The sequence below is a fragment of the Bubalus kerabau genome, chromosome 1 (genome assembly GCF_029407905.1).
Source record: "Bubalus kerabau isolate K-KA32 ecotype Philippines breed swamp buffalo chromosome 1, PCC_UOA_SB_1v2, whole genome shotgun sequence".
Taxonomy (NCBI): Eukaryota; Metazoa; Chordata; class Mammalia; order Artiodactyla; family Bovidae; genus Bubalus; species Bubalus kerabau.
The window spans coordinates 6,196,221-6,210,150 of record NC_073624.1 but is presented as its reverse complement, the minus strand read 5'-3'; the positions used below and the strand labels follow the sequence as shown (position 1 = coordinate 6,210,150).

Sequence of the window (13,930 nt, the reverse complement as noted above, 5' to 3'; positions counted from 1 at the left end):
TCCCGGCCTCCGATGCTGTCCACAGGTGTGCTTTCTGGGAAGAGGTCTGTACTTGTTAACTGTTTCCCAAACAGTTAAGAACCTCTCAGGCTCTCCTTTTACAAACATGAAAACTGAGACCCTAAGGTATATGGTTGTCCTGGGCTCAGGACTAGTCAGGAAGAGGTTGGACCAAGCCCAGGGCTCCTTGTCTCCATCTACACTCTACAATCCCACATTCAAGGGAGGGAAAAAGTCACATAAATCTCATACAGCCATCAGATCAGATCAGATCAGATCAGTCGCTCAGTCGTGTCCGACTCTTTGCGACCCCATGAATCGCAGCACGCCAGGCCTCCCTGTCCATCACCAACTCCCGGAGTTCACTGAGACTCACATCCATCGAGTCAGTGATGCCATCCAGCCAGCTCATCCTCTGTCGTCCCCTTCTCCTCCTGCCCCCAATCCCTCCCAGCATCAGAGTCTTTTCCAATGAGTCAACTCTTCACATGAGGTGGCCAAAGTACTGGAGTTTCAGCTTTAGCATCATTCCTTCCAAGGAAATCCGAGGGCTGATCTCCTTCAGAATGGACTGGTTGGATCTCCTTGCAGTCCAAGGGACTCTCAAGAGTCTTCTCCAACACCACACTTCAAAAGCATTAATTCTTCGGTGCTCAGCCTTCTTCACAGTCCAACTCTCACATCCATACATGACCACAGGAAAAACCATAGCCTTGACTAGACGAACCTTTGTTGGCAAAGTAATGTCTCTGCTTTTCAATATGCTATCTAGGTTGGTCATAACTTTCCTTCCAAGGAGTAAGCGTCTTTTAATTTCATGGCTGCAGTCACCATCTGCAGTGATTTTGGAGCCCAGAAAAAGAAAGTCTGACACTGTTTCCACTGTTTCCCCATCTATCTCCCACAAAGCGATGGGACCGGATGCCATGATCTTCGTTTTCTGAATGTTGAGCTTTAAGCCAACTTGTTCACTCTCCACTTTCACTTTAATCAAGAGGCTTTTTAGTTCCTCTTCACTTTCTGCCATAAGGGTGGTGTCATCTGCATATCTGAGGTTATTGAGATTTCTCCCAGCAATCTTGATTCCAGCTTGTGTTTCTTCCAGTCCAGCGTTTCTCATGATGTACTCTGCACATAAATTAAATAAACAGGGTGACAATATACAGCCTTTACGTACTCCTTTTCCTATTGGAACCAGTCTGTTGTTCCATGTCCAGTTCTAACTGTTGCTTCCTGACCTGCATACAGATTTCTCAAGAGGCAGATCAGGTGGTCTGGTATTCCCATCTCTTTCAGAATTTTCCACAGTTGATTGTGATCCACACAGTCAAAGGCTTTGGCATAGTCAATAAAGCAGAAATAGATGTTTTTCTGGAACTCTCTTGCTTTTTCCATGATCCAGCAGATGTTGGCAATTTGATCTCTGGTTCCTCTGCCTTTTCTAAAACCAGCTTGAACATCAGGAATTTCACGGTTGACATATTGCTGAAGCCTGGCTTAGAGAATTTTGAGCATTACTTTACTAGTGTGTGAGATGAGTGCAATTGTGGGGTAGTTTGAGCATTCTTTGGCATTGCCTTTCTTTGGGATTGGAATGAAAACTGACCTTTTCCAGTCCTGTGGCCACTGCTGAGTTTTCCAAATTTGCTGGCATATTGAGTGCAGCACTTTCACAGCATCATCTTCCAGGATTTGGAATAGCTCAACTGGAATTCCATCATCTCCACTAGCTTTGTTCGTAGTGATGCTTTCTAAGGCCCACTTGACTTCACATTCCAGGATGTCTGGCTCTAGGTCAGTGATCACACCATCGTGATTATCTGGGTCATGAAGATCTCTTTTGTACAGTTCTTCTGTGTATTCTTGCCATCTCTTCTTAATATCTTCTGCTTCTGTTAGGTCCATACCATTTCTGTCCTTTATCGAGCCCATCTTTGCATGAAATGTTCCTTTGGTATCTCTGATTTTCTTGAAGAGATCTCTAGTCTTTCCCATTCTGTTGTTTTCCTCTATTTCTTTGCATTGATCAGCCATAGAGCACATTAATATTATACAAACCACTGCATATGTTCTTTCTAAAGTTACAGCAAAATTTCCCTCCTTTCATTTTCCTAAGCTTCTTGCTGAGGCCTTTGATCACTGAGACAGCATTTTATTCATTTCTACACTCTCATATCTTGTTCTTTCAGTGCCTAATGTCAGGACACTCTCAAATGACATTTTAATATTGAAACTAAAGCTTTTATTCTAGGAAACAAGAAAACTAGAATCCATGATGTTCAGTTTTACCAAGCAAACAGATAAACATACAATCATGGGAATAAATGCAAGATAATATATTAAAGTAAGGCATTTTTGTCATGTTGTGTCTTTAATCAAAATACTAAAGCTTGTGCTCTTAGATGGCCATTGTCCTTGAAATAGTTACCTTTGGAACTACATGTATGCCAGGAATGTTGCATTGCACAGAATGCTTTGAGTTCTTCTTTAAAGATCATCTCCAGTTGGCAGAGCACAATCGTTTGAATACAAAAATCCGAAGGAATTCATACACAGCCATCCCAGGGACAGAACTGAGCCCATCAGCAACCAGGTTTCAGGCACTGACATGCCTTCAGGTATGTGAAAGATCCCAGCCAGGGCCATAAAGAAAGGTCTCTATGGATGGAATGCAAACTGACTTCCTAAGGAAGGCACTGCTGTGCTGCCTTCAGGTATGCAGCTGCACTTCCAAACAATCTTAATTGGAAAAAAAAAAAACAGTGCCAGCACCATCACTCACATGAATGTGGTCATTACAAAAATAATCTACAGGGTGGCCTTCACAAAGTCACCAGCACAATCCGATGGCAGATAAGGCAGGCCTGAGTCAGATGAGAGGTCCAGGTGAGGGTGGCCAGAGAGCACTTGGTAAAAACTATCATGATCTCTAAACACAAGCTGCTCTTACTATTATTAAGGAATCTATGCCATCTTTTCGATATTCCATAACATTGTGGAATCAACTGTGACCCAGTCAGAGGAAGGAAACCTGAGCATGAGGCACTTGTCTGAACAGACTTCCAAGTGGATAAACAAATGAGAAAATTTAAAGACAAATGCCCCTCAGCTCCCACCCCAGAAACTGCCTGGCCATCAGAAATCTGGACTGGGCATCCAGGACTGGGGAAAGCCAGCTATATGTTTCAGCAACAAGCTGTGTTCAAAACCCAGATATTGGTTTTATACATACTTACTTTTAGATTATTTAAATCTTATGACCTATATCTTACATACTTGAGGCTAAAAATAATAAAGTTCCAGTTCCCCAATAGTGTGAGTTAAGAATGACATTTCCATTCAAATGAGTTTTCATTCTTCTCCCAAATAGTGAATTCGGAGTACAGACCTAATCTCTCATCTGTTCTTCTGTGCTTCGTTCCTTTCCCATGTAATAAATATCATCAGCCTCATGGCCAGTTTCTTTAAAGCTCTCAGACGATTGTCAAGAGAAAAACACAGCACAGCAAAGTTTTTGATGTAGTGGTCTCATATCTCAACTAACATAACCTCACCAAGGAGATTGTGAAACCAGAATTAAGTGCACACAGATTATTGTTTCCCACATGACTCTAGAGGAATCCCAGTTGTAGTGGCTCCCCTTCAATGACTTTATGGGGAGGCTGCCGGCAGGCTGGTGATTCAAGTGGAGTAAGAAATTTCAGACAGGAAGGGGAAGGCCAGCATTCAACAGGGACCACCTGGTTGGTTCCCTTGCCCGGGGCTCCAACCTACCCATCCTTCAGCATAGGGAATACTGGGGACCAAGGAACCGCAGAGAAAGGAAAAAACTAGTGTGAGCTCACCGCTTGTAGCCCAGGTTTAAAATCTCTGAGCTGGCCTCCTGATTTTCATCAAGACAGCCAGGGAGTGTTTGGTAAATAGCATAATGAGTAGCTGTGGAGACTCAGAGTAGCCAACCTTCTTAACCACAGAAATTCAGGACAACTGGGGTAAAGGAGAGAAAGGGAAGACCCAGGAATGGTGCACAGACCCCACCTGAAGGCCATCTTCCCTCAGGCGCCTAACCCTCGAAGGCTCAGCTGTGTGGGACCCGAGGAGACAGAGCTCGCTCCCCCTCACCAACTCCGTCTGAAAAGAAAGCCAACCTCCTCCGGTGGAAGCTGAAACTTAAAGAGCCGCTGAAACGGAGCGGCAGAAATCACTACCTCTCCAATCCCAGGCCTCTCCGGATGCCCCAACCCCAGAGGAGGGAGGGAGCTCCCGTTTCTAAAAAGTACGATCAGGGAAGACTCCTTGGACCAAGGGGGCAAACATCCCCAGCCTCTCTCCTGCCTGTCCCCCAGCCCTAGGACCTGCTCACAAGGAAGGGCTTGCACCCCACGCCGCCCCTCCGCCCACCCCATGTAGAGCCGGGTGAGGGACAGGGAGGGTGGGGAGGAAGGAAATGGAGGACGGTCTTCAAAGCGCCCCGAGCCAGCGTATCCGCATAAGTGTCCCGCCTGCTCTGGCCGCCCCTCCCCTCCAGGACACCCGAGGACCGGGCCCTGCCTTCTAAGTGACGCCGACCAGCCCGCCCCCTCCTCCTGCGCTCCCCACCGCCCCCCGCCCGAGGGAACCCCCGCACCCCTCGGCATCCTCGCCTCCCCTCGCTAAGTCCCTCAGAGAGTCTTCCGTCCCGCTACGGCAGCAGCACCTTGACCTCCACGGGTCCCGCTCCGCAACTTCTGTCTCAGCCGAGCCGAGGAGGACTCGTCCGCACCCCTGTGGCGCCCCCCGCTCCCCGCCCAGACCCCGCACCCCACCTCGAAACCCGGCCCCCGCGCGCCCTCCGGAGGCCCCTCTACGTCCCCTCCGGCGCTCCCCTCGGCCCCCGGACGCCGCTCAACACCGGCCTCCCACCCCCTCTCCCTCAGCGACTCGCCCCCGGACGCCCCTCAACACTGCTCCCCCACCCCCAGCTCCCTCAGCGACTCGCCCCCGGACGCCCCTCAACACCCCCTACCCCGCCCCCGGCTCCCTCAGCTACAGGAAGTTCGCGCGCGGGCGACGCGGCCCCAGAGGCTGCCCTCAGGCGCGGAGCGCGGCCGCGGCCTGACAGGGCGCGGGCCCGGCTGCCAACAAGCACCCCGCGTCCGTCCCCCCCACCCCCACACCCCGCGGAGCCCCAACCGTCGCGGCGCGTCCCTCACCTGGGCCGCCGCTCGTCTCCCGGCACTCTGCGCGCCCCTCTCCTGCCGCGACTGCTTCTCCAAGCCCCGGCTCCGGCTCCGGCTCCGGCCACAGCTCCCGCCCTCACTCCGGCCGCGCTGTCCCGGCCCTGCCCTAACCCTGTGGCGGCCGCTCCTGCCGCCAGCCCCGAACGCCCCGCCCCCCCCGCGCCCGCTGTGCTCTTCCCATTGGCTGCTGAGCGTCGGGCACCGCCCCCAAGGCACCTTCGGCTCCCCTGAATGGGCCGGAGGAGAGCCGAGGCGGCACGCCCCCTAGCGGGCCAAAGGGACCTCCCCTGGGCCTCATTGGCGACTTCGCCTGTCCATCAAAGGATGGGGCGTGCCTACCTAGCAGATGCGAGGGCGGTTGGGGTCACTTTCCCCGAGTCGCTCCAAAACTGTGGGTCTATGAGACTTTCTCCCAGGAGCTAGGAGTGTTTCAGCTTTGCGGGCGCGCCGAGATGGAGGCCGAGGGAGGGTGGGCACCGCGCTTAATGGGAATTCAGGGAAGGTAGTCTTTCTGAAAGTTTCCTTTCCAGCGGCACTCACAGACGCGTGTCATCAGGGCTTCTTAGATTCATAGATTCACTTGAGCCGGCTTAGTTTTTAAAAGCAGGACAGAGAACGGTGTGTGGTCGCGCGCGCGTGTACAGAGCTCACGCGAAGGTTTGGGGATCCCCGGCCAAGTAACTTCCTAGGGAGGCAACGACCCGGGGTAAACAGTAAATAAACGGCAGAAGCAGGGTCAGCCGTATCCCAGGCCTACCCCAGGCCTGTACTGGTTCCAAATCAACCGCCTTGAAATTCAGCCGGACGATGGTGCTGCAATATGGAAAAACGCTTAAACTAAAATGTTAAAAGGAAAAGCCGGATAGGAAATGGCGGGGACTCTTAAAACTGCTACTGTGTTTGCACAAGGACTAGAAGAGAAGTGGACAGAAACAAAGTGGGTTTTTTCCCCTTTCTAAAGTATTTGTTCGGTTGCAATGTGCTTGTGATAATAATCATTGAGAAAGAGGGAAAGAAAGGCCACCACCATGCTGTGCCAGATCCAGCTACTGTCAAGAAGTCCCAGCCATTCTCCAGGACTCAGCCCATAGGGGCCACTCTGCCACCCAGAATACCTCTGGATCGTGTGTACAGAACCCAGTCATCACCTGAGGTCTCCCAGGCCTCTGAGATCTGGGTAAATTGCGGTTTGCACAGCTTTTCCTGTGAGGATCCAGTGTCATTGCCATGGTTTCTCAACAAGTCCCCATCACCCCTCCGTCCAGCCTCCCGCTCTTTCCCACGTGCCCGCTGGTCCTTGCCATCATCCCGTCTCCAACTGCACACACTCACAGAGTCCCCCATCACACCAAGCACTGGGGAGGCCAGCAGGGGTTCCTGCAGCCCAGACCCCACATGGAGGCATCAAGCCTGGCACTGCTTGGCAACACAAGACACCTCTTGAGCCCTTTTGGCCTCTTGACCCTGAGGCCACTACCTGGCCACCTGACCAAGGCAGGTCTCTGGCCTCTGGCTCCCTTCTCTTCTCTCTCCTTTCTTCTAAAGACAAAAACAAAATTCCTATCATTTCTTTCCCCAGCAGTTTGATGCTGATCAGCTCTTTGAGTCTCACCTCTGTCCCTACAGCTTACCAGAGGATTTTTCCCAAGAGAGCTTCCCTTTCCATGCTGTGAGCATTCCAACTCTGACCCCCACAGAAATTTCACAATGTTGCATCCAGTCCCCTACTATCAGATCCAAACAGCCCTGAAGCTCCATCCTGCCTCTGCTCCTCGAGCAAGTCACTGCCATTCTCTGTACCTCTGTGTCTAATTTTTTAGCATGTGGGAGATGACAGGGCCCACACAGGGTGAGCAGTAAATGGGGCAAATCAGGTGAAAGCGAGGGGAGCCACTCTGGATGTGCAGGTGTGGGTGCTTGATATCTGATCAGTTAATGTAGTTGCCCTCTGTCACCGTCATTTGGCTCCCCCTTCTCGAAAAACATGCTCATTACCTAAGTCTGGAGCAAAGGCTGACGGGTCCTTTATTAGCCATTTCCCACTAAACAACTGGGATAAACAGGCAGCCCAAGTTAAAACATACTTTCACAGGGACTTCCCTGGTGGTTCAGTGGCTAAGACTTTGCACTGACAATGCAGGGGACCCAGGTTCAATCCCTGGTCGGGGAACTAAATCCCACATGTTGCAACTAAGATCCGGTGCAGTCAAATAAACGGTGCTCAGTTGCTACAGTCGTGTCTGACTCTTTGCGACCCCATGGACTGTAGCCCACCAGGATCCTCTGTCCATTGGATACTCCAGGCAAGAATACTGGAGTGGGTTGCCAAGCCCTCCTCCAGAGGATCTTCTTGGCCCAGGGATCCAAACTGTATCTCTTGCGTCCCCTGCATTGGCAGATGGATTCCCTACCACTGTGCCCAATCAAATGAATAAAATTTTAAAAATAGTTTCACAGAGAATAAAACAGTCTCCAAAAAAAATGAAAATATCCAGATACAGTTATTGTACAGTGGTACAGGTACATCTTACAAGAAAAAAAATTCAAAATCTGTTATAGATACTTATTTGATTGGTAATTACAATATTTAGAGAATGTGCAGCACAGGGGATAGGGTGGATTCAGGGTGGGATGGACTTGAGTCCTGTCTTGCTTCCAGGAAGACTCAGCAAGGATATTAAACCTAGAAAAGGCCTCCCAGTGATCCCCAGAGGGTCACCATATTGAGTGTGTGAGTGTTCAGGTGCTCAGTCATGTCCAGCTCTTTGCGACCCCTTGGACTGTAGTCCACAAGGCTCCTCTGTCCATGGGATTTCCCAGGCAAGAATACTATAAATGGGTTGCCATTTCCTTCTGCAGGAGATCTTCCTAGCCCAGGGATTGAACCTGACTCTCCTGTGTCTCCTGTAATGCAGACAGATTCTTTACTACTGAGCCACTGGGGAAGCCCTGCCATATTGAAGGCAGTGATATTTAACTTAGCCAAGGTGAATGGAAAGGATGAGCAAAGGCCCAGAGGCAAGAGATCCTGCTGTCCAGGGAGACAGGTGGGTTCTTCTTGGCTGGAGCACGCAGCTGAGCAGCGAGTAGCCATGCAGTTCTGGCAATCTGTTTTGCCACTCCAGGTCTCAGTTTTCAGCTGTAAAATGGGCATAATCACAGAGTCTAGTATTTAGAGAAATTGCCAGGATTCTTGAGGTCACTCCTGTGATGCTCTTAGGACATAGCTGGTACAGTCAGTGGCTGTTAAGGGTTTTACAAGGACCTCTTTGCAGTTTGTAAAAGTATTCTTTTTAAAAATTTGTGATTGGCCTATCAGCAGCTGAGAAGTTAAGCAGATGGCCTGGAGGAGGACTTCAGATTTCATCGTCCTCCCAGCATTTTGACCCTCTACTGAAGCCCCTGGCTAAAATGGTGTGAACCCAGAAAAAAAAAAAAAAAAATGTGTTTGGGACTTGCTTGGTGGTGCAGTGGTTAAGACTGTGCTTCCGCTGCAGGGGTTGAAGGTTTGATCCCTGACCTGGAAACTGAGATCCCTCAAGCCAAGCTCACTGCAAAAAAAAAAAAAAAAAAAGATTAAAAAACAAAACAGAAGGAGAACATGTACTGTGCACCAACTGTTAATACTCTGGAGACATCAGAGTGTTAACTGTTGGGGCCAGAGGAATACATCTCTGGATACACCTTGGAATGAAGTGCTCCCTGCCAAGTGGTGTAAAGACCTGAATTCCTTATAAATGTGTCATTAACTAGGAGGCAACTACCCCAGCCTTTCTTCTTTTGAATAGTTTTGCTCCGTGCTGGCCTGCACACATCTGCTCACATAAAGCTGTACCAGCAAGTACAGGGCTCCCCTCATACTTACTGCACTCAAGCGGGCACCACTGGGCAAGACACCTGGGCCTGGAAACCACTCCCTTCCAAAGTCAGCAGGATATTGGCAGCATCATCTGGATAGCATTTCCCAAAGTGGGTATCTCCAGGATGCTCTGCGTTGGGATCTCCCCATTTTCCATAAGTTCCTCAGTTGATTCTTCTGCCTCACACAGTCTGAAGCACTATTCTGGGTGCTGACTGATAACTCTAACCTTTTCTAAGTGGACAGGGTTACATTGTTGCCATTGGTGGAGAAAGTATCAACAATGAAACCAATACTTTCAAGTTGGATGTTTTGAAACTCTGACTGAAGACCTGTCCTGCCCAGACTTCATATGTGATACATTGTAGTCTTTTCTACCATGTGATAAAGATTTGAACTCCCTCAGGAACTCCTTCCTTGAGTCCCTGCATTTCAGGAGGATGAGGTCTTCAACACCACAGTGATGCCATTCTGAATGCAAAGTATCATCTTATGCCTTTCAGGCTCCTAGATCAGATAAACTGAAAGTCACTCTGTGATTTACGATCTTATGATGCTTATCTACTAATGTGAATCCAGATTTCCTTGATACAAAATAAAACTAGATACTGAAACTGTTTTTAAAAAACTGGAGCAGTCTCAAAATGCATATTCTTCAAAAAAAAAGCGACATTTGTGGGACTCCCTTAGTCCAGTGGCTAAGACTCTGGGCTTCCAATGCAAGGAGCCCAGGTTCGATCCCTGGTCAAGGAACTAGATCCTGCACACCACAACAAAGATAGAAGATCCAGTGTGCTGCAACTAAGACCAGGCACAGTCCAATCAATCCATCAATACATAATTCTTTTTATTTGAAGTGACATTGCTCTTGTTGGTTAATTTTGTAACAAATACCTAAATGTTACAAACTTGAACTGGTAAAAGAAGTTGTACCAATACTTATAAAATAAATGTACAGCAATAAAATGCTGCTGTTGCTTACATATAGGATGTTATGGAAAGACTCCCACCATTAAAAACATAAAGAGGGTTTGAAATCACAGTTGGAGACAGTGGGGAGCCATCAAGGGCTGTTCTTGGCTCCCAGACCAGCTATTACCAAAGGTTCTGCTGACCAGAAGTGACCTTCATCCATGTGTCTGTGCCTGACTTGCTGAATTACCATCCGGGAACGCTAGACAGGGGCTCTGCCTTGGAGGAGTCTGCATCTGCCTGGGAGGGCATGGGCACTTCCAGGTGGGCTGGACTTGGGCTCCCTCCCCAGCCGGGGCTTGGGATTGTTCGTAATTCTATGTCACAGTCACGGCAGTGGTACAAAAAGTAGCACTGCAGTCGGGCTCCCACCCCAACTCTGCTTAAACATTTAATTGGGTCCCAGTCCCTTCCTGGTGGCAGAGGAAAAGAGGAGAGGTCTGAGCACCACAGGTCTAGTTTTATCTTTTGCTAAAAAAGGATTCCACCCCCCACCCCCAGCAATTAATCAAGCCTAGGACTCAGTCAAAGGCTCAGGGGTTCATGGTTCTTTTTTGCTTTGTTTTTGCAGCATTTTTTCTTTCTTTTCTTTTTTTTTTAAAGCAGGTTTAGGTTTACAGGTTTGGGCATGTCACCTCACTTCCCAGCCTCAGTGTCCTCGTCTGGACAGAGAAACAGTAGGGTGGGAGGGGTAGAGGAATTAAACATCTTAATAGATGGAAAAGATTTGCATGGTGCCCAGTGCAACAGAGGCACTCGCCCGACCAATGATGCTGCTTGCATCAGGTCACACGGTCAGGTCAGGCACATCCTCATCTGTAAAGGGGAGGGAGGAGCCTGGCAGGACCCAGCAGACATGCCAGCTCCCTCTCCTTCTTCTGCACTCCCTGCCCCACAAGGAGCAGAGCCACGGGTGCTGCTCCCAAGAGTGGACACGATGCAGGGAAGGCGGACTTCCTGCCCAGGTGAGTGCCAGGCCCACTGGCATTATTACCCACGAAGGAATGCGGGCACCATCCCTCCAGATCACAGGCCACTCCACTCTGCTGCCCTGTTCCCACTCCCACGGCCCTCTGCTCCTCCATGGGCCCCGTTCCTGCCCCTGCCTCACCTCCTGTCCACCCTTCTCACTCGGTGGGATCCTCCAACAAAGTCTGAGACCTGCCAGAAAGCCACCCTCCAATCCAGACAGCCCCACTGGGGGCAGGGGGTGGGAGAGGCCACCTCCAGGTCAAGTTCAACCAGTTCCTATGCCCAGTGGACTGCCCGTGTTCACCTACTTTCTCTGAGTCTGGGCAGCAAATGGTCAATCCACACCAGAGCTTGCCAGAGTGGATCCTGGATGGGTTTTGAGCTCTCTGAGCTGGAGCTGTGTATGCCGCGAGGCAGGAATGTGTGATGAAGGACTTTTCCTTTTCTTCTCTAGAAGAATAAACTGATGGACAGCAGCTCAGAGTGTGTGGTCAGCCGGGTAACAGGCAGAGGGGCAATGATTTCACACTGAAGTGCAGTATTGGGCAAGGATTGGGGTGGGTGGGAGAGATTGGCAGGAGGAGGCTGCTTTGGGGATCACAGAACATCAAAGCTGGAAGACCCTGAAGGATGAGCAAGAGAGTCTTGCTAAGGTGAGGAGGCAGAGGCCCAGGGAAGCCAGGTGAGCTGCTGGAGGTTTTCCATCCATCAGGGCCAGAGACCCTCTCAAACCTGGGCTTTCTGACTCTTTCCTTTCTTCCCTACATCGAGTCTTTCTCTCCCTCCGACACAGCAGACATGGGATACCAGGTACCGAGCTGGACATGAATGAAAAATAAAATTTTCTCCACTTTCCAGCAACTCATGCTAGTGGGTACCAGAGGGGGCAGCCTGTGAACAGTGATCTTGAAGGGTCCAAGCAGTGCCCTGGGGGTCCCGGAGGGCTCCCAAGAAAAGCAGCATTTCAGCAGACTGAAAGATAGGCAGGGCAGGGCTTGGAAGGACACGTCTGAAGGGCAAGTCATGGGAGCCGTGGGTGCAGGGTTGTCAGCCTGAGGTGGTGGAGCACAGGCAGATCCTTAGAGGTGGGAGGGAAACGTCCTTCCCAACAGTTCAAGACCAAGGTCAGGGGTATCCAGCCAAGGGTCTGCTCCTGGGGGTTGTCCTCTGAGTATATGGGTCCTGGCACCTCCTGGTTAGCCTGGGGTATAAGACAGCAGAGCCAACGCCCCTCCCACTGTCCCTCTGAACACACCCTTCCTATTGTGACAACTCTGTTCTCTGTGTAACTGGTTCCAGCCCGTGGCTTGGGTTTCAGATTTCACCCGAGCACTCATTGAGGCTGATGGAAGTATCATTTGGGCCCTGGGGACAGCCAGCCCGCCAAGCCCAGCCCTGCTAATTACAGGTCACAGCTTTCTTGTTAGGTGCCCAGACAGCAGGCACCCTAAGCCAGGCCCTCCCAGGGACCAGGCCTGGGAGACTGTTATCGCTCCCTCATTCAGGCAGTCTTCACTCTGCACCCGCTGGGACACACCACCTGCTGGGTGCCTGGGGAGGACCTGAGGGGCTGGAGTGGCCCTGACTTCTCCCAACCCTCAATACCAATCACAGCTGCCACCCAAAGGACCCCTTCCCATGGGGACAGCCCCGTGATGGTGCTTTATATACGAGAACTCCTGCTTCCTTATACCAGCTCCACTTTGCACTTGGGGAAACTGAGGCTCAGGGGGGTAAGATGACTTGGTCAAGGTCATAGGCTTAAGCTGGCTTAAAACTCAACATTCAAAAAACTGAGATCATAGCACCCAGTCCCATCGCTTCATGGCACATAGAAGGGGAAAAGGTGGAAACAGTGACAGATTTTATCTTCATGGGCTCCAGAATCACTGCAGATGGTGACTGCAGCCATGAAATTAAAAGACGCTTGCTTCTTGGGAGGAAAACTATGGCAAACTGAGACAATGTATTAAAAAGCAGAGATATCAGTTTGCTGACAAAGGTCCATCTAGTCAAAGCTACGGTTTTCCAAGTAGTCATGTACAGATGCGAGAGTTGGATCATAAAGAAGGCTGAGTACTGAAGAATTGATGCTTTTGAACTATCGTGCTGGAGAAGTCCAAGGGACTTCTTCAGAGTCCCTTGGACAGCAAGGAAATCAAACCAGTCAATCCTAAAGGAAATCAACCCTGAGTATTCATTAGAAAGACTGATGCTGAAGCTGAAGCTCTAATACTTTGGCCACCTGATGTGAAGAGATGACTCAATGGGAAAGGCCCTGATGCTGGGAGAGATTGAGGGTAGGAGGAGAAGTGGATGACAGAGGATGAGATGATTGGATAGCATCACTGACTCAATGGACATGAATTTGAGCCAACTCTGGGAGACAGTGAAGAACAGAGGAGCCTGGTGTGCTGCAGACCATGGGGTCACAGAGTCGGACACAACTGAATGACCAAACAGCAAGAACAAACTCTCATTTGGGGAAATATCAAGGAATGGTGATTTTTTTTTCCCCCCAGTAAAGAATTGTTTTGTATTTACAGGCTTTGGTGTCATTGAGCTCTGAAATCAGAAAAAGCATCTATGAGAAATTTGGATAAACATGTGAGGAGTTATATGAAAATGTTTGAGGCCACCAGACTCATACTCAAGCTGGGGGAAAAGGGCAGGATGATTTACTGAGAGGAGAGAGAGGTGAGAGTGAGTTAAGTGTGAACTGAAAAATCGAGGGCAGGCAGATGAGAGTGGCAGGCGCCGGACCAGAAGATGGTTTAAAGTCTCAAGGACATGGAGCTTTAACTGGGTCTCAGGAATGGGCAGGATTTCGATGGGTGGGGATAGGGAGGAGAGGATGTCAGGTTGTAGGATCACCACTGTGGTCCCCAGGCAGAGCTGTGAGGCTGGG

At 50.0% G+C, this 13,930-nt stretch overlaps 1 protein-coding gene and 1 non-coding gene across 3 annotated transcripts in view; one reads left to right on the top strand and one right to left on the bottom strand.

Moving 5' to 3' along the window:
• PACSIN2 (protein kinase C and casein kinase substrate in neurons 2) overlaps nucleotides 1-5,339 on the bottom strand; it is a 114,820-nt gene extending 109,481 nt beyond the window's left edge. For both annotated transcript variants that reach the window (XM_055566020.1, XM_055566040.1), the window contains exon 1: nucleotides 5,193-5,339. The gene's annotated coding sequence lies outside the window, so the exon portion shown is untranslated. The remainder of the gene's footprint in view (nucleotides 1-5,192) is intronic.
• Nucleotides 5,340-7,316: 1,977 nt separating this feature from the next.
• TRNAV-GAC (transfer RNA valine (anticodon GAC)) lies at nucleotides 7,317-7,389 on the top strand. The gene has a single exon. It is a non-coding gene; the product is annotated as a tRNA-Val (tRNA).
• The last annotated feature ends 6,541 nt before the right edge of the window (nucleotides 7,390-13,930 follow it).